Source organism: Meles meles, chromosome 4, assembly GCF_922984935.1.
Source record: "Meles meles chromosome 4, mMelMel3.1 paternal haplotype, whole genome shotgun sequence".
NCBI lineage: Eukaryota > Metazoa > Chordata > Mammalia > Carnivora > Mustelidae > Meles > Meles meles.
Window position 1 is genome coordinate 102363623 of NC_060069.1, and position 19290 is coordinate 102382912.

Consider the following 19290-nt stretch of genomic DNA (forward strand, 5'->3'; position numbering starts at 1 on the left):
AGCAAAGTGTCTTACACAGCAGTACCTTGATAAAAATGTCTGAAAATGAAAATAGATAATATCAACTACTATTCATTACACACATATTACACTCTAGGCATTATGTTAAAAAATGGGCACATATCGTTTAACACTTAACAGTCTTATGACATTGGTGGTGTTTGATTAGGTGATAGGTTTTGAGACTTAAGCCACCTACTCGAGATGATAGCCATACAGTGGTGAAGCCCAGGTTTAGTCTCATTTTAACACGTAGGCGTTTTACCATAAATAATTCAAAACACCTTATTTCACCCAACAGCTCTATTACTTTTTCTTTTTTAAAGCCAAGGGTGCTTGTTTTTCATTAGTAACTGACTCTATATTAAAATTACAAAGGTTGGGGCACCTTGGGTGGCTAAGGTCATGACCCCAGGGTTCTAGGATGGAGCCCTGCATCAGGCTCCCTGCTCGGCGGGAAGCCTGTTTCTCCCTCTCCCACTCCTCCTGCTTATTGTGTTCCCTCTCTCACTGTGTCTCTCTTTGTCAAATAAATAAACAAAATCTTTTAAAAAAATTTACAAAGGTTAATATGTAGGTAAAGGGAGATTTAAAAAAAAGTGACAGATCATTCACAAACTAAAGAATAAGAAGAACAACCAGGAATTGAGTGCTCCTAAAATATCCATCTCCTAAAAAAATTGAGATTCTTTAAAAAAAAAAAAAAAGAAAGAAAGAAAGACTTATCTATTTATCTGATGGGGGGGTGTTTAGGGAGGTGTGGAGGGAGAGAACAAGGGAGAGAAGCAGACTCCTCACAGAGCATGGAGCAGGATGTAGGGCTTGATCCCACCATCCTGAGACCATGACCCGAGCCAGAATCAACAGTTGGATGATTAACCAAATGAGACACCCAGGTATCCCCTAAAACTAAGATTCTTAAAGAACAGTGCAAATGCCATATTTTATTAGTGCCTAGCTTTATAGTACAAACCTAACCAAGTTATTACAATACGAAGGAAGGACGGAAGGAAAGAATGAAGGAGGGAAGTACTGTCAATGAAGTACAAAATGAATGGGCATATCTAAGTGGAAAATGAACATCTTTGGAGCAAATAAGAATATTAATGAAAACAAACCCAATTCTGTTACTGTTAATAACAGGGAACAGTAGTGGAAACTTGCTGGTTAATAGACTGTCATAAATTTGGAACAATGAAGCTACATAATAGTACCCAAGTGAGAAATTCCTCTTATTTTTCCTACTTCTTGGATAAAACTTAAACTGGAGTGTAAAAAAGTTCTAGTGAAGCTAATATTACGATCCCATTTGACTTTTTGTGAATTTTTAGAACCTTTTCACGATTTCAGGTTGAAAAAAAATGAGTCCCTGAAGAAAGTTCCTTGATTAATTTCCTAACTTACCTACAATGTAAAAGCCAAGAGAGCCAAATGATATAAATAATAAAGAAAATAAGCATGTATTACATAATTTTAAAGTTTGTTTTCAAAAGCAATATGCTTACAATTTTTAAAATACTCAAAAGTCTCATCACTTAAATGTTGACTTATTTCCTCACAATTTTTGACATTCTTGTAATCAATACTGTAATATATTCTCACATATTGTGAGAATTCTCACATGAGTATTATCTTAACTGTGTAATATTTGATTAAAGAAATGCCATAGCTTACCTAATAATTCTCCTTACTGCGTAACAAGACAGCTTCCCACTTTTTGCTATTTTTATCTTTTACACTTTGCTAGTATACTTTTATTTTAACTTACTAACTAGGGAAGCGAAGGTAAGGCAACAAACTAAGGATCCATAAGGATACTTTTTATGCTGATGTCTCATAAGATCAAGTTCTTACACACACACAAACACACTCCTACCTATACATAATACCATATTTCATCTAATCTAAGATACCATCAACTGTAACATACTCTTCAATTATACTCCAGAAATTTTAGGACATTAATTTCACAGTTGTTAAAATGTCGGGGGGGGGGGACGTATTTCCTAGAAATAATAATATACAGTATTAGAACTGAATACAGTATAATATTTATACAGAAGGAGGTCAGACTTGTCAACTGTCATTAGAATCAAGACTAAGAAACAGAAAACAGATTTCTAAACTGCTAAGATGTCTGTCTTTACGTTTCTGTAGTTTCAAGAGAGCTTCGCAATGTCATGACTCAATTTATGCACAATTAAAAAATATTACCTAATATTTTAGATCACTGCAGATTTAAAGTAACAAAATACTAAATTATTAGAGGGCTACACTCCAAGAATAAATAAAGTAGATAATGAAAGAGACTGTGAATTAAGGGTCATAAGAATTACCTATAATTATCAAGGAAAGGTCAATTTGGGTTTATTAGTTTCTAAGAAATATAGGAAGCAATTTGGCAATATGGATCAAGAGCCTTAGAGTTCAACACCCCCCCCTTTTTAAAAAGATTTATTTATTTGACAGACAGAGATCACAAGCAGGCAGAGAGGCATGCAGCGGGGGGCGGGGGGGGGGGGGGAAGGAGGCTCCCTGTTGAGCAGAGAGCCTGACATGGGACTCGATCCCAGGACCCTGAGACTGTGACCTGAGCTGAAGGCAGAGACTTAAACCACTGAGCCACCCAGGTGCCCCCCTCAAATCGTTTGATTATTAATTGTACCTCTGGGAATATATTTGACATGCAGATAAGGATTTATTTACATATGTGTTTAACAATGCAAAAATTAAAAACTTGAAATATCTTTAAGATCTAATAACAAGGAGCGCCTGGGTGGCTCAGTGGGTTAAAGCCTCTGCCTTCAGCTCAGGTCATGGGTCTCAGGGTTCTGGGATCGAGCCCCGCATCGGGCTCTCTGCTCCGCGGGGAGCTTGCTTCCTCCTCTCTCTCTGCCTGCCTCTCTGCCTAGTTGTGATTTCTCTCTGTCAAATAAATAAAATATTAGAAAAAAAAAAGATCTAATAACAAAATGAAGCATTACTTTATTAAAATCCTATAGTCTTCCCCTAACCCCCAGGGTATTTAATAATAATAATGAAATTTCTTGTGTTAAACAGTCTGCAAGTCCAAGTTCACAGTACCAAGCACTGTCCTCAGCAAATTCTCTTCTGAGAGGACCCTTAACCTTCATGGCCTCTGAGCACCGCAACAGTTGTATAGCTGTTGTACAGACTGTCTCAGATAAACTGCAGCGGAAGTGACCATACCAATTAAAAAAAATGTCAGCGGTCATGTATGAGAATTATCCCCTTTAAAAGTAATCAACCGAGAAATTTTCAATCATTGCTCAAAACACTAAGAAACTTCTCCTGAAAACTGCCTATGATTACTATGTCACTCTTTCAACTATAAATTAAGGAGAAATTTTCTGAAATGTTTTCCCAGTAAACATATCCCAAACAGCCAACCTGGCCAAATAAAAGTAATACACATATCTGAGAACAATGTACATAGGAGAGTCAGCACCAACAGTGTTGCAGTGAAAATGCTATTACACTTGTATTAGAAAGTGTTATTTATGTATTCAAATGGATCTGTCCTGTCACTTATTTCATGGATGGAATAGAAGAGATAAAAGATTTACAAAGTGTACAAAGACACATTAACCTAATGTTAAAAGAAACATCACCATAAACAGGTTCACCTTCAACTCAGGAATTCATAAAATCTCTGCAATGAAAATACGAGCTAAAGGACAAATTATGCACAAGTTGGGAAAGAATGGTGCCTAGTATCGGTGAGAAAACATTTCACAACATGGACTTAAAAGTATGACTTTAGTCAAAAGTTGACAGACATTTCCAAATCAGAGGGCAAGAAGTTGCATTTCTAATGGTTTGCCGAGTATTCCATGATTAATAACAACCAGGGTTTACTTATTTAACTAAAGTAGCTGTGGGGAGAGAAGGATTTAATCAAAGATAGAGGTTTTCAATAGTATGATTTGCTAAGGAATTAACTTCCAGTTCCTCTGGGTATGTGTTCAGTCTTCAATATTGCTCCTTTGTCATACTTGCTACTATTGTAATTAAAAATCTGTGAACAGAGTTGTTCAATGTCTGTCTCCACTGCCAGACTGTAAATGTCAGGGAAATAGGGACTATACCTGTTTCATTCGTTGAGTACCCCAATTACATAGTAAAGCACCCTGACACAAAATAGACAATTACTAAATACTGCTCAGTGACAATACTGGCAAAAGTTATGTGGGAAATAAGCACGCTCATTCACTGAGTGAAAATTGATACAACAACTTTGAAGTGCACTAAATACACATTTTGGCCTAATGCCCAATGGCCAAGATTAAAAAAAAAACAACAACAAAAACTGTATTTAGGTGAGGCCAAAGGAAAATCCTGAAATCTTTATGGTTATTTTGCTTATTATGAATGTTAAAAAACCAAATCATTCTACAAAGAATACATAAAATCTCTATCGTTCTGCCTGGTATGATGATTTAAAATTCTATAAACATTTATTAGCTCAAAATGGCTATATAAACAGATATAAGCGGACAACTGATTTTTGACAAAAGTGCAAAGGCAATTCAGTGGAGAAAGTCTTTAAGTGGTAGAACAAGTCTATATGCAAATGCAAAAAAAAACAGGGTATTTCAATCCATACCTTGTAGCATATACAAAAATAAACTAAAAATGGATGGTAGACCTAAATGTAAAACCTCAAACCATAAACTTAACTTTGTGATCTTGGACTAGGTAGATTTATTAGATAAAATACTCAAAGCACAATCCATAAAAGAACAACTGAAAAATTATACTTCATGAAAATCACAAGTTTTTGCTCTTCAAAATACTGTTAGAACAAAAAGCCAAGCTCCAGACTGGGCAAAAATATTTGCAAAGCATAAATGTAATAAAGGACATATCTAGAATATATTTTAAAATTCCCAAAACTGGGTATAAAAAAACACAGTTAATATGACAAGCGTTTGAAAAATATTTCCCTAAGGAAAATAAATGGATGGTAAATAACTACATGAAAGCTGCTTACCATCATTGAGGCAAATTAAAAGGAAAATAAAATGCTACTCCACACCTAATAGAATAGCTAAAATTAAAAAAAAAATCTCTGTAATATATAAAGTGATCAGCATACAGCTAATAAACGTCTAAACTATAAATAAACAGTACATTATTTGAAAAGGTAAAAAAAACCAAATCGACCACAGAAAATATTGGTAAGGATATAGAACTAGAACTATCATATACTGGTGGTAGGAATGTAAAACGATACAAGCATTTTGGAAAACAATTTGACAGTTCCTGAAAAAGCTAAACATACACCTACATACAATCCAGCCATTCTACTCCTCGATATTTATCCATAAGAAATGAAAGCTTAGCGGCACCTGGGTGGCTCGGTGGGTTAAAGCCTCTGCCTTCCGCTCAGGTCATGATCCTACGGTCCTGGGATCGAGCCCCACATCGTGCTCTCTGCTCAGCAGGGAGCCTCCTTCCTTCCCCTCTCTCTCTCTGCCTGCCTCTCTGCCTACTTGTGATCTCTCTCTGTCAAATAAATAAATAAAATCTTTAAAAAAAAAAAAAAAAGAAATGAAAGCTTATGGGGCACCTCACTGGCTCAGTCAGTAGAGCATGAGATTTGTGATCTTGAGGTTATTAGTTTGAGCCCCACATTGGGTATAGAGATTACTTAAAAATAAGATTTTTTAAAAATACCTTAAAATAAAAACAATTTAAAAAAGAAATGAAAGCTTATGTGCAAAGACTTTCATACGGATGTTTATAGCAGCTTTATTTATAACAGCCAAAAAGTAGAAAGACAACCCTAATATCTACGAACAGATGAACAGATAAACAAATCTTGGTATAGTTATACAATGAAATAATACTCAGCAATGAAAAAAAAAATGAAACACTGAAATGCTTAACAACCTGGAAGGATCCCAAAATAATTATGCTAACTAAAAGGCAGACACAGGGGGGGAAAAAGGTTCTATTTAATTAAATTCTAGAAAATGCAAACTAACCTACAGTGACAGAAAGAAGATCAATGGTTGCTTAGAAATGCGTAGTGAGGAGATACAGAAGTAAGGGATTACAAGGAAGAATGAGAAAAAAACCTTTTGGAGGTGATGACATGTTCACTATATTGCTTCAGTGATGGTTTCAGAGGTGTATACACATATCAAAACATCAAACTATACACTTTAAATATGTGCAAGTATGTCAATTATACCTCAGTAAAACTATTTTTTCCAAAAGCACAAAGCATTAGCAATATGACTTCTACAGGTTATAAACACTTACACAGTATATACCACATTCATTTTTGTTTTTACTTGTTAATTAATAGTTGTAAAAGATGACGTGGCTTATGAAATTCATAAGAGAATCTTAACCTCAGGAGCATCACAGGGGGAACTGGCAAAAACAGCCTAACAGGTTTTTGTCTGTTTAGAATGAACTTATGTGGCTCCCGATAAGGCCGTATGAGTACACTTCAATATCCTCAAATTCAGCAAATCCTGGGAATACTTAACAGCTCAGGAGTACCAAAGTCAGATATGCCTTTAAAGTACTTAATTATCTATGTTTTCAGAACAGGACTTAATGGCAGTATCTTGGATGAGGATTTCGGAAAAATCTTAACCTTATCTCAAATGAATTTTTGAAATATGAGGTATAGAAAGGTTTGTCTTCCAAGTCACAGGCAAAGCTCTGATATTTTGGATACCAAAGTTGCTATGGTTCAATGACTCATTTAGAGGATGAAAGTAGAGGGAGAGTTATTGTCTATTGTTTTATACTGCTCTAGTTAGAAGTGGAAATAGTTCACAATAAAGAATTGATAGCCTGTTTATCTCTGCCTCATTATAGGTATTTCCCCCACCCTCCTTATCCAACAGTATCTTTGGGTGAGGATGAGATCATATTTAAAACACACACCCACCGGTGGAACAATAGCAAGTACTGTAAATCTGCATTCAAGTCCTGTAGGCACATTTGAGTACTGTAGGTACACTAAGTTGGGACCTGGGCAGATTCTGTATTTTAAGTGTCTGTTTAGGATCACATTAAAGAATTTGGTGTCAATCAGCCTGCCTTTTCGAATTAAAGATAATTTTTTGCCTTTCTTGAAACAAATGAGACAGACGACACTGAGCAGAAGTGTATTTAAAACAATTTGTGGATGCTGTAACTCAGCTGAATAAAACCCCCCACTGCCAATTCTGCATTACCTAAGACCAGGACTTACAGGTAACTGAAAACCCATTTTTCACAAGAAAATACATAATTGTTTGTACATTGAGCTATCACACTCTCAATGGCCTTATTAATTGGCAATCTGATTTCCTATTTATTTATTTGAAAGCACTTACATAATTGTTTTGGTACATAAAATTGGCAACTTTCACAATTATTAACTATCACAGATTTTGCTCTTTCAAAGGCATACATTCAGACTCCAATTGATAGCATTTCAATGCATAAATCACATAAGCAATACTTCAAAAAATAATGAGAATACTTACCATTATTTGAAAGTACCAAGAAGTCCAAATGTTCTACTTTGTTCTTATACCGACATTGTTACACAAAGTAGATATGATGGATAGCCTATGCTATCACAAGATGGTAGATCACTCATAATTCAGGGATGCTAGAAATGTTCAAGGCATTTTGCTACACAGCTTCCCAAAGACTCAAGCTAATGATTTGGCAGATTTCAGCACAAGATTGAGGACAAATCTGCACTTTTGTGCATTGCTAAATTCTAGAGTAATTGGCCATTTCCACCAAATGTCAAAAGGTACATATCCTTTGACCCAGTTCCTCCATTTCCAGGAATTTCCTTAATGTGTACAAAACGTCCTGTTATCAGAATATAATAGTCTGTTTCTTATATCAAAAGTTTGGAAATGTCCATTACTATGGAGACTAGTTAAATAACTTGTCATAGTATAAGCAGCTGTAATACTGAGCAGTATTAAGATAAACTCTGGAAAGAGATGTCCTGGATTCAAATCCTGAGTTGTATTATGAGCTGAGTGACACTGCTGGACATTTAACCACCCCATGCCTAATTTGCTTCATTTATTAAATGGGGATAAATACAGCACCTATTTCATAAGGTTTCTATGAGGCCTCCATGAATGAATACAACTAAAACATTAAGAAAAAGTGCCTGGATCGGTAGTAAACTCTCAATAAATGTTACATATGATGATGATGACACATTAGTACAACTGAATACTAGACTATTATTTAAAAGAATGACGTCGCCTCAACTGTACAAATGTAAAAAGATCTCCAAGATAACATTGCTAAGTGAAAAATGTAATGTCCAGAACAATGTGAAGAGGTACTACCTTTGTGGTGGGAAAAAAAAAAAAGGATTGGGAGAGAAGGAGAAAACACACACATATAAGTACAGAATTTTTACTGCATTTGTACATATATTATCCATTCAACTTGATTAAAAATATTACTGAATGATTCAATGAGTGCTAAAACAATTAAGCCAAGTAATAAAATTACTGTATATACCTAACTGAACAAAGAGCATAGTAACTAAATAATGGCAAATATTTATGTAGATCTTATTATGTGCCAATAGTGATCTAATCACTTTCCTTATACAATTCATTTAATCCTCACAACACTTAACAAAGTAAATACTTTTACTATCTGTATTTTAAAGCTGAGAAAAATGCAGACAGATAAAAACAACTTCCTCCAAAGTCACACTGCTAGGAAGCAGCAGAGCCAGGATGTGACCCACTCTGTCTCCGGTGCTTATGCCCCTAACCTCCTTGCTATGTTGCCTCAATACTACTTGAAAATTATTTGTTATTTACATATATCCCAATTATTTTCAAAAAGAGATCTGTATGTGTTGTGATAAAGAACATATATACCATCAAGTTAGTAATATTGGTAATGGAAAGAGGAAAACAAAAAAGATGAACATGAGAAACAAATACAGATGTTTTAAACATGCAACAAATCCAACTCTAAAGCATCTGCCATTTTCTTTTTTTAAAAGATTTTATTTATTTTTTTTGTCAGAAAGAGAGCACAAGCAGGGGGGACAGAAGAGGGAGAGAGTGAAGCAGACTCCCCACTGAGCAGGGAGCCTGATGCAGAGTTTGATCCCAGCACCCTGGGATCATGACCTGAGCTGAAGGCAGATGCTTAACTGACTGAGACACCCAGGTACCCTGCCATTTTCTATTAGAGCCTTGAACGATGTATTAATAACTTCAGCCTCTTAAAAGGACTGAAATAAAGTATTAAATAATTGTCAATACTTTTAATTTTGCCTCCTTAAAGACATTCTTATTTGAGGGGCACCTGGCTGGCTCACTGGGTAGAGCACGTAACTCAGAGTTACGAGTTCAAGCCCCACAATGAACATAGAGCTTACTTTAAAAAAAAAAAAAAAAAAGATATTCTTACTTAAAGCTTTCCTAAGGAGAGTTACTCATTGTATCTAGTATTTTGGTGTTTTTCTAAAATTATTAACTAAAACCCAAATGTAGACTTTTCCTTATTCTGATTTTGTCATGTGATTAAGTCAGGGGATACACCCCATACTTGTGCAATATTCTCTATCTCCCAGGCATAAAAAGTTTCTGGAAAACTTGGGCGCCTGGGTGGCTCAGTGGGTTAAGCCGCTGCCTTCGGCTCAGGTCATGATCTCAGGGTCCTGGGATCGAGTCCCGCATCAGGCTCTCCACTCAGCAGGGAGCCTGCTTCCCTCTCTCTCTCTCTCTGCCTGCCTCTCTGTCTACTTGTGATCTCTCTGTCAAATAAATAAATAAAATCTTTAAAAAGTTTCTGGAAAACTTAATATCGACTCCAAAAATAAAAGGTATATTTGCAACCCAATCTGGTAATGCCTAGCATTTCCCTGCACATTCTTAATAGCAATTTCTTATTGGGTACACAAAAGTTACCACATATACAAAATTAAGGAGAACTTAAGGAATTATCAGGATAATTTAAACACTTTCCCCTCAGATATGAAAATAAATAAGTCAAAAAATATTTCCAATAATTGCCATTTCTGGTATTTCAAGTGGTATTTTTCTCCTTACTTATTCCTTCTTTGCCCTATCAGAATGTTTATTTTTTTTTATGTCAACTGCTTTGGTTTTTTTTTGTAATTATAGATACACTATGTTCACTGGAAAAATAAAAACACAGTAATATAGAAATATGTAAGGACCAAAGTAAAAATCATCTGAAATGCCCATCCAACCACTCTGAGATAGCCACTAGACATTTTGGTGACTATCTTTTCTTGCAATTCATCTTGCACAGACATACGTAAACAGTTTTACATGCATGTTGTTGCAGGTACTTTTTTCTTTTGCTTATTCCTCCTTCCAACTTTAACTGTTCAAGCATACCCAAAACTCAAAGTGTTTTTTCAACTGGGATCCCATCAAAATGGGATCTCATTACATACATTTCTCTAACTTTGCCTTTGTCACTTAAGATACAGGATGGAGGGGCGCCGGGGTGGCTCAGTGGGTTAAAGCCTCTGCCTTCGGCTCAGGTCATGATCTCAGGGTCCTGAGATCGAGCCCCGCATCGGGCTCTCTGCTCAGCAGGGAGCCTGCTTCCCCTTGCTTCCCCCCACTTCTCTCTGCCTGCCTCTCTGCCTCCTTGTGATTTGTCTGTCAAATCAATAAATAAAATCTTTAAAAAAAAAAAAAAAGATACAGGATGGAGATCCTTTCAACTCATCAGCATAGATTTAAATCCTATTTTTTAATAACCTCAAAAATATTCCATGATATTCCTGTGCCATGATTTATATAATGGTACTCCTGAAAGACATTCCCTGTGTTCACAGGTTTTTGCTACTATAAAACATTGCTGGGGCGCCTGGGTGGCTCAGTGGTTTAGGCCTCTGCCTTTGGCTCAGGTCGTGATCTCAGGGTCCTGGGATCGAGCCCCGCATCAGGCTCACTGCTCAGTGGGGAGCCTGTTTCTCCCTCTCTCTCTGCCTGCCTCTCTGCCTACTTGTGACCTCTCTCTCTGTCAAATAAATAAATAAATATTAAAAAAAAAAAAACATTGCTGCAATCAACATTCACATAAATGCTTGACTGTCTTTTTTTTTTTTTTTTAAAGATTGTATTTATTTGTTTGAAAGAGAGAGTGAGAGAGCACATGAGCAGGAAGGGGGGGGCAGAGGAAGAGAGAGAAGCAGGCTCCCCACTGAGCAGCGACCTCAACCAGGAACCCAAGATCATGACCTGAGCCCAAGGCTGACACTTAACTGACTGATCCATTCAGGCACCTGTCTTCATTTCTAAGGAAAAGTTGCCACAGAGTGGGACTGCTGGATGGAAGAATATATATTTTCAGTATTAACAGATACTGCCTGATTGTTTACTAAAAACACTGTAACAATGCACATCTCCACTAGCATCCTGTGAGAACGTCTTCTACCTCAGATCCCTATTAGCAGTAGGTTTACCACTTAATTTTTGCCAGTCAGAAAAAATTATTTCATTGTTAGCATATCGCTTACTAGTGAAGTTTTATGTCTTTTTTTTTTCACGTTTGTTGAATAGATTTCTCTTCTATCAAGTTCTGGTCACATGTTTATGTTTCTATTCTATGGACTTTTACTTAATATGCAATAGTTCTTACAAATGCTAACTCTTTAACTGTTCTACATACTTCAAACACTTTTTTTCTAATCTGCTTTTTGTCGTTTATCTTTGCCATTGAAAGTTACTACATCTAGACTGTATGTACAAAGAAAATTCAGGGGATTAATATTTTAAATATTTTATTGTTTATATTTAAGCTTTTAATCCCTCTGAAATTATTTTGTGCCTGTGCTGCAAAGCAGCAGCTCCACTTTATTTCCTTCTAGGCAGACAAGCTGTGTCAGTTACTTTAACTATATATGTGCCATTTTCTCCCACTGGATTGAAACAGAGCTTTGTCATGTATTAAATTCCCTTATATGCAGGAATTTACTTCTGCTTTTAAAATTCTGCTGTGCTTATATATGCCTAAAAATATATCTGCACTGATAAAATTAAATAATTTACTTAGCTATCTGGATAAACTGAAACATTTTCACTTAAGATATTCAGATAATTAAGAAGAAATCCTTATTTAAATGCCTTAATTCTCCATATCAAATTAAAAAAAAAATTGCTGCCCAGGATGCCTGGGTGGCTCAGTTGGTTAAGCTGCTGCCTTTGGCTCAGGTCATGATCCCAGGGTCCTGGGATCCAGTCCCGCATGGGGCTCCTTGCTCAGCGGGGAGCCTGCTTCTCTAGCTGCCTCTGCCTGCTTGTGTGTACTCTGACAAATAAATAAATAAAATCTTTAAAAAAAAAAAATTTGCTGCCCAAAGCAATGACTATTGATTGTAGAAATTCACATGCACAAAAGAGTAATAAATTCTAAATCTTTCTTTGATCTCCTAGTCTAGAGATAATCACTTATTTTAATGCATTTCCTTCCAACTTTTCCAATCTGTATATATAATCATCACAACATAGTTTTTTTTTATCATGCTCTTTCTTCAATTTTACAAATATTTTCCAAGTTAATTAGTCTTCTCCATTCTACTTTTAAATAAACACTCCTTTTTAAAAAACTAAAGAAATAACTAAAGCAAAATATGAAATCTGGTGGTGTTTCATTGCTCAAACACATCTGGAGCTCTTCTGTATCATACCAAGCATTATCCATTTTATTTTCAAAGAAGTACACTTAACTATTTTTCAGAAAAGAAACAAAACATGACATGACATATTGTAGGTACAATTTTTAAAAAGATTTATCACCAAAAGAACAAGTCTTTATAGAGAGCATTAAGAGTCAAAACTGAAAAATTTTTGATACCATAAAAGTAGCCAGGTTATTCTGAAAATACCTATGAATACCAATTTTTATTTCTTAATTTTTAAAAAGATTTTATTTATTTGACAGAGAGAGACAGCGAGAGAGGGAACATGAGCAGGGGAAGTGGAGAGAGAGAAGTAGGCTTCCTGCTGAGCAGGGAGCTCTATTTTGGGGCTCAATCCCAGGACCCTGGGATCATGACCTAAGTTGAAGGCAGATAGATGCTTAGCAACTGTGCAGCTCAGACACCCTGAATACCAATTTTTAGCAACAGTCTAATTATGGTTATGAAATTTATTAAGCAGAGCTAACAACAAACAAATATAAAGGGGAGTTTTAAATAAATTAGTCATAGATAATTTTATCACAGTAGTTAGCTAATTTTAAAAGTAGCTTTGATAGTTTCAAATACAAAGAAGAACCTATACTGGGAATATATACACCCATTCCATTTCTCTTTATAAACACATACACAAAAAATATATTTACTATATATACAATATGTATACACTATATGCATAAAAGAATACACTTATACAAACCAGAGTCACTTTCATTTCACAACAGGAAAAAAAAAGAATTGTAAAACTTTTCAAGTCTCTACAGAAGGAAATTAAGGAAATTAAATGGAAAACACTGACCACAATTTATTTCACCAAAATATAGAGGTTAACATTAAATTCAATAATCTCTTCATAAAATTTTTCCTTAGAACAAATGAGTAATAAATTTTTCAGGATTAAGGTGAAACATAAACTCATGATAACTATATTTCAATTATTATCTAATTTACTGATATTTTTCCCATATAAAACCATTAATCTTTGTGAATCATGAATTTAGGAGAATTTTTTTTACTCCAGTTCATGTCCCTGTTGTATTCTCTACATACCCCTACTTCATCTGAGGACAAAAATGAAATATAAAGACATGTAAAATAAAAGGTAAAATTTTTAAACATAAGCATAAACTCAAAAGTCCCTTCTCTATAGCTCTGTACAATTTTAATGTATTACTATAATGCACTGTAGGGATAAAAATTTAGGAAGAGAAGAACTACCTCCTTAAATTGATTCCACATATTAATAATTATGAGCTTTGGAAAATCTATATAAAAACATGAAGTCACTGAAGTTGCCAAAATAATGAGACTTATGTTGATATTTCTCAGTTTCTATTGATAAATCTGTTTTAGAATTTTTGCTATAAGTACATTTTTCTAGTCCTCTATTTTTTGGTAATAGCCTCATTTCAAATTATATTCGTTTCTCTTCATCCCAAACTTGTTCAATTTTAAAGGATGCCTTAAGTGTCCTTTAAAAATTCAGTATTTGGAAGGCACCTGGGTGGCTCCATTGGTTAAGCGGCTGCCTTTAGCTCAGGTCATGATCCCAGGACACTGGGATGGAGCCCCACATTCAGCTACCTGCTCAGCGAGGTGCCTGCTTTTGCCCCTCCTCCCTGCTCATGCTTGCTTATGTGCACATACGGGCAATGCTCTGTCTTAAATAAATAACATCTTAAAAAAAAAGTCAGTATATAAAACCAAACCAGGTAAGAGTAAAGTTAACAAAAATTTACAAAGCATGTACTAGGCTCCCTGTATTCATGATCTAATTTAATAGCACCTATGGGATAAACTTAAATATGAGAAAATTTAAGCTTAGATTAAATAAACTGTCCAAGATCATATAGCCTAAATAAGTGGTAGGGCCAGAACCCGAACCCAGGTCTGTATGACTGAGAAGTCTATACTCATAAAGTCTATACTATATTGCTCTACATTTAAATACCAGTTTGTTTTTGGGATGCCTGGGTGGCTCAGTCGTTAAGTATCTGCCTTCAGCTCAGGTCATGATCCCAGGGTCATAGGATCCAGTCCCACATCAGACCTGCTCAGCAGGAAGCCTACTTCTCCCCTTACTCCACTCCCCCAGCTTGTGTTCCCTCTCTCACTGTCTCTCTCACTCTCTGTCAAATAAATAAATAAAATCTTAAAATAAAATAAATACCACTCAGTTTTTAAAATACTTTCATATAAAGGGGAACCCTCCTACACTGTTGGTGGGAATGCAAGCTGGTGCAACCACTCTGGAAAACAGCATTGAGGGTTCCTCAAAAAGTTGAAAATAGAGTTACCCTATGACCCAGCAATTGCACTACTGGGTATTTACCTTAAAGATACAAACGTAGTGATCCGAAGGGGCACGTGCACCCGAATGTTTATAGAAGCAATGTCCGCAACAGCCAAACTGTGGAAAGAACCTAGATGTCCATCAACAGATGAATGGATAAAGAAGAGGTGGTATATATACACAATGGAATACTATGCAGCCATCAAAAGAAATGAAATCCTGCCATTTGCGATGACGTGGATGGAACTAGAGGGTATTATGCTTAGCGAAATAAATCAATCAGAGAAAGACAACTATCATATGATCTCCCTGATATGAGGAAGTGGAGAAGCGGCGTGGGGAGTTTGGGAGGTAGGAAAATAATAAATGAAACAAGATGGGATTGGGAGGGAGACAAACCATAAGAGACTCTTAAATCTCACAAAACAAACTGAGGGTTGCCAGGGGGAGGGGGTTAGGGAAAGGGTGGTGGGGTTATGGACATTGGGGAGGTATGTGCTACGGTGAGTGCTGTGAAGTGTGTAAACCTGGCAATTCACAGACCTGTACCCCTGGAGCTAATAAGACATTATATGTTTATAAAAAATTTTTAAAAATTATTAAAAATACTTTCATATAGATTATCTAGGGTTTATCTCACTTGAATTCACAATACCCTCAAGAGGAGGTATTAAATTAGTATCAAATCCTAAGCCTCCACTCTCAACTTTACTTTAAAAAGCATATAACTAAAGTGGGAAGGTTGAACGATCATCCCCTGATTTTCACTCTAGTGCTATATCACTTGTAGCCTATACAGAGCCACATTTTTTTTTTTAAAGATTTTATTTTATTTATTTGACAGAGAGAGAGATCACAAGTCGGCGAGAGGCAGGCAGAGAGAGAGGAGGAAGCAGGCTCCCTACGGAGCAGAGAGCCCGACGTGGGGCTCGATCCCAGGACCCTGAGATCATGACCTGAGCCGAAGGCAGCGGCTTAATCCACTGAGCCACCCAGGCGCCCCCAGAGCCACATTTTTAAGGACAACTCACTCTTCTTCCCTTCCATATTTGGACGATAACCATACCTACTAGAAAACATATATGCTGTGAAAATACGTTGATCACAGCATTAATAAAGTCTATGTTTCTGTCTATTCTTCTGACCATTATTTGAATGGTTATTATTACCAAATTATATATGGAAACTAATACTTAATATACAACCATAGAAGGAGCTATAATTTTTAAGAGATTTAAAACTAGCTTAACCTTCCTGTCAAACATTCATTCAATAAATAAATAAAATTTACTGAAGACTCATCAGGTACTTCAGCATCTTAGTTCTGAAGACACAACAGTAGAGTCACTATCCTTGAACTCCTAGGAGCTTTATGGTTTACTAAGGAACAGCCCAGCCAACAGTAATCAAATATGATGTGCTAGAAGTGAAAACAGAAGAACAGAAAACAGTGTGCATGCTATAGGACTGAGGGGCTAGTTCTGCCAAAGAGGGACAAAGCATTCTTGATGGTGTTGATAATCTACAAAGGCAGAGAAATATTAAGAAAGACCTCAGACACTGCCTACAAGCAATGTCAGGGATCTTAACACAAAAATTCCTGTGGGTCATTTACTGTTGGGACTATAGCACAATTCCCTAATGAATTTAAGGTTTCTCCTTGTAATACTCATAAACTGGTAAAAAGCTAGCTTCAGGGATGCCTGGATGGCTCAGGTGGTTAAGCACTGGATGCTTGATTTTGCCTGGGGTCATGATCTCAGGGTTGTGGGATCAAGCCCCAAGCCTCCTGCCCTGCGCTCAAGGGTGAAGTCTGCTTAGCCCTCTCCCTCTGCTCCTACCTAGCTCACTCTCTAAAATAAATAAATGAAGTCTTAATTTTAAAAAAAGGCAAGGCAAGTTAGTTTCAGAAATGGCTTCCTAGCTTCAAATCACCTGTTTGTGTATGAATTACACATAATATTGAAGCTCTTTTTCACACTCAACTTCAATAGCAATTTAGTCACCAATTCCTGCTGCTAATTTCATTAGTGGTCTAAGCTACCGCTTCCAGACTTCCCTAAAATTGGGGAAATTGTGAAGTAAAACTGCAGACTCATTCACAACCTCTTTCATACTGACATTTTCCCCTCTAGTACTCAATGCTCTCTAGCTGGTTTTTCTCTTTCCTACTTTGGTCTCACCCAGACAGGACTGGTTTGGACTTCCAGGGCTTTTAAAAAATGAGGCAAATGCTGGAATATCACCTGGCCAATGAATCAACACTGCTTATGTTTTTCTCTCCTCTAGAGATCAGAGAATGTCACTCTGGAGCAAACTGATGGATGAAACTGTATTTATTTTGGTAGCAGGCATGGCTACCTAAACATAACCAGTAAACAGGACAATAACACAAAATGCTAAAACTGTAAATCCAGAATAGAGGTCTTGTTTATTACGTAGAGAAAGCAAGGCCATTTTTAAAGTTATGGTTTTTTGGCAAGGAGCATCAATAGGTGAGTTTTTCTATTTTGAACTTACTATAAAAATGTTTCGTTAAATTAATATTACACTAGGATTTTAACCTTTTCTTCCCCTTAACAAAATCAGTTTATTGTAGAGAATTTGGATGATACAGAAAACCAAAAACAAATCAATCACATCCACTACTCAAAGATAAAGAATTCCATCTTCCTCACTTTTCAGCCCACTAACGGATTATTTTATTATATTGGCTAGAAAACTACAAGGTGTAACAGAGAACATGACTTTTCAGATATTAAAAAAGTGTAATTTAAATTTTAAAAATCAAATTTGTAACTTCTGTAAGGCTTTTCAATTTAAAAGAACCAGGGGACTTTCTGAGTTTGCAGTATAAATAAAAGAGTTTAACCTCAAACTGGAAAATACTCTTTCCTAAATTAAAGCACATTGTTTAGGGTCAAAACATTGGTTACACATTACATGTGACGTGGGAGTACACTGGGTTGGGCAGGAACCTAAGCAAAATAATTTCTGTATTTTCACAAAACACTCTTCATCAAAATCTGAAGTAGTCACTTGGAGTTACACAAATAGGGAAGGCTAAAGAGGAATATAAGTGCTACTTAATATAAATTTACCCACTGGTCAAGAAATTGATTGGGAACAGCAATTAGGTAGGATTTCAGGTAGAAAGGACAAAAGAGAATGTCAAAGGCAGAAAATATAAAGTAAGTGATATCTTGACTTAACCTTCTTACCTCTAAGTTTAAGGTCAAATACATTTGGTTTCATTATATTTCCAGCCCAGTTTCTGAAGAATTACTTCCCTGTCGGGGAAACCCAGTCAGTTTTCCATAAGCTAGTCTGGGTCTCCTGCAGAGCACGAAACCGCAACACCATCATCTTTCAACGCCTCCCCATTCAACTGAGACTGACGCATTACCAACACCTCCTGTTTTGAAGCCAGTACATCTTTATTCTTTCAACTGTTTTCTCCCTTCCTGCACCATAAAATCAGAGAAAGGTAAAAGGCCTGCTTTTACTCTTCCAAGGCCAACCAAATTATGTGAATACCTACAGAACGCCTCATACAGGGCTGTCAAATTAAAAACTCCGAATTATTGAGAAAGCACATTCGGAGCAAGCTTTACAGTGACTCCGCAGTGAGGCCACATCAGTGACATTCTCTCCCAAGCCCGTCTCACCGGAGACGCCTCTGCCTCTAGGGTTTTTCCTACCTCGCAGCTTCCCAGCCCAAGGCTGAAGATAAGGACCTAGCAGGGCCTCTGCAAAAGAATGGGCTTTGGGGAATAAGACCCGGAGACTACTGCGCACCCCGATAAATGACTGAACCAAACCCATTATCCGAAGCCCCAAAGACTCCGCTCTCACCCCCAACCCCGGGAAAGGTGGACGTCTCACCCCTAAGTGGCTGGGGCGACCACAGTGGGGGAAGCGAGGGTCAGGAAAACTGGAGAAAAGAGCTCCTAGCCAGAGCAGGTTGACAGCGAGGAGAAAGCCCCGGACAACGGAGGCTGGCCGTTCACACTTTCTCTTCTCTTCCTCTTCCCACCCCTTCTCCTCTTCCCACCAGTCGCCGGTTACCGGTCGCCGCTCACCTGCCGGGGCGCGAGGTGCAGAAACAGTACCGATCACCGACCAGAGGCTCTGTCACTGCGGGAGGGGAAGTCTTCAGCTGCAGAGGGGGGCGGGCCCAGATATTCACGTGACCTCGAGCTCCGCCCTGCCGCCCCCGGGCAGGCGTGCTGCATTTCGGGGACCTGTATTTTTGCAAATCGTTTTAACATTTATTTTCTTGCGA

At 36.9% G+C, this 19290-nt stretch overlaps 1 protein-coding gene across 2 annotated transcripts in view; it reads right to left on the minus strand.

The window, feature by feature from the left end:
• Positions 1–19281, minus strand: part of ATP6V1A (ATPase H+ transporting V1 subunit A) — a 62991-nt gene extending 43710 nt beyond the window's left edge. The window contains exon 1 of one of the 2 annotated variants that reach the window (XM_046002865.1): positions 19088–19281. The gene's annotated coding sequence lies outside the window, so the exon portion shown is untranslated. Of the gene's footprint in view, positions 1–18890; positions 19025–19087 lie in introns of those variants that run through there. The other variant, XM_046002866.1, reaches the window with a different exon arrangement.
• Positions 19282–19290: the final 9 nt, after the last annotated feature.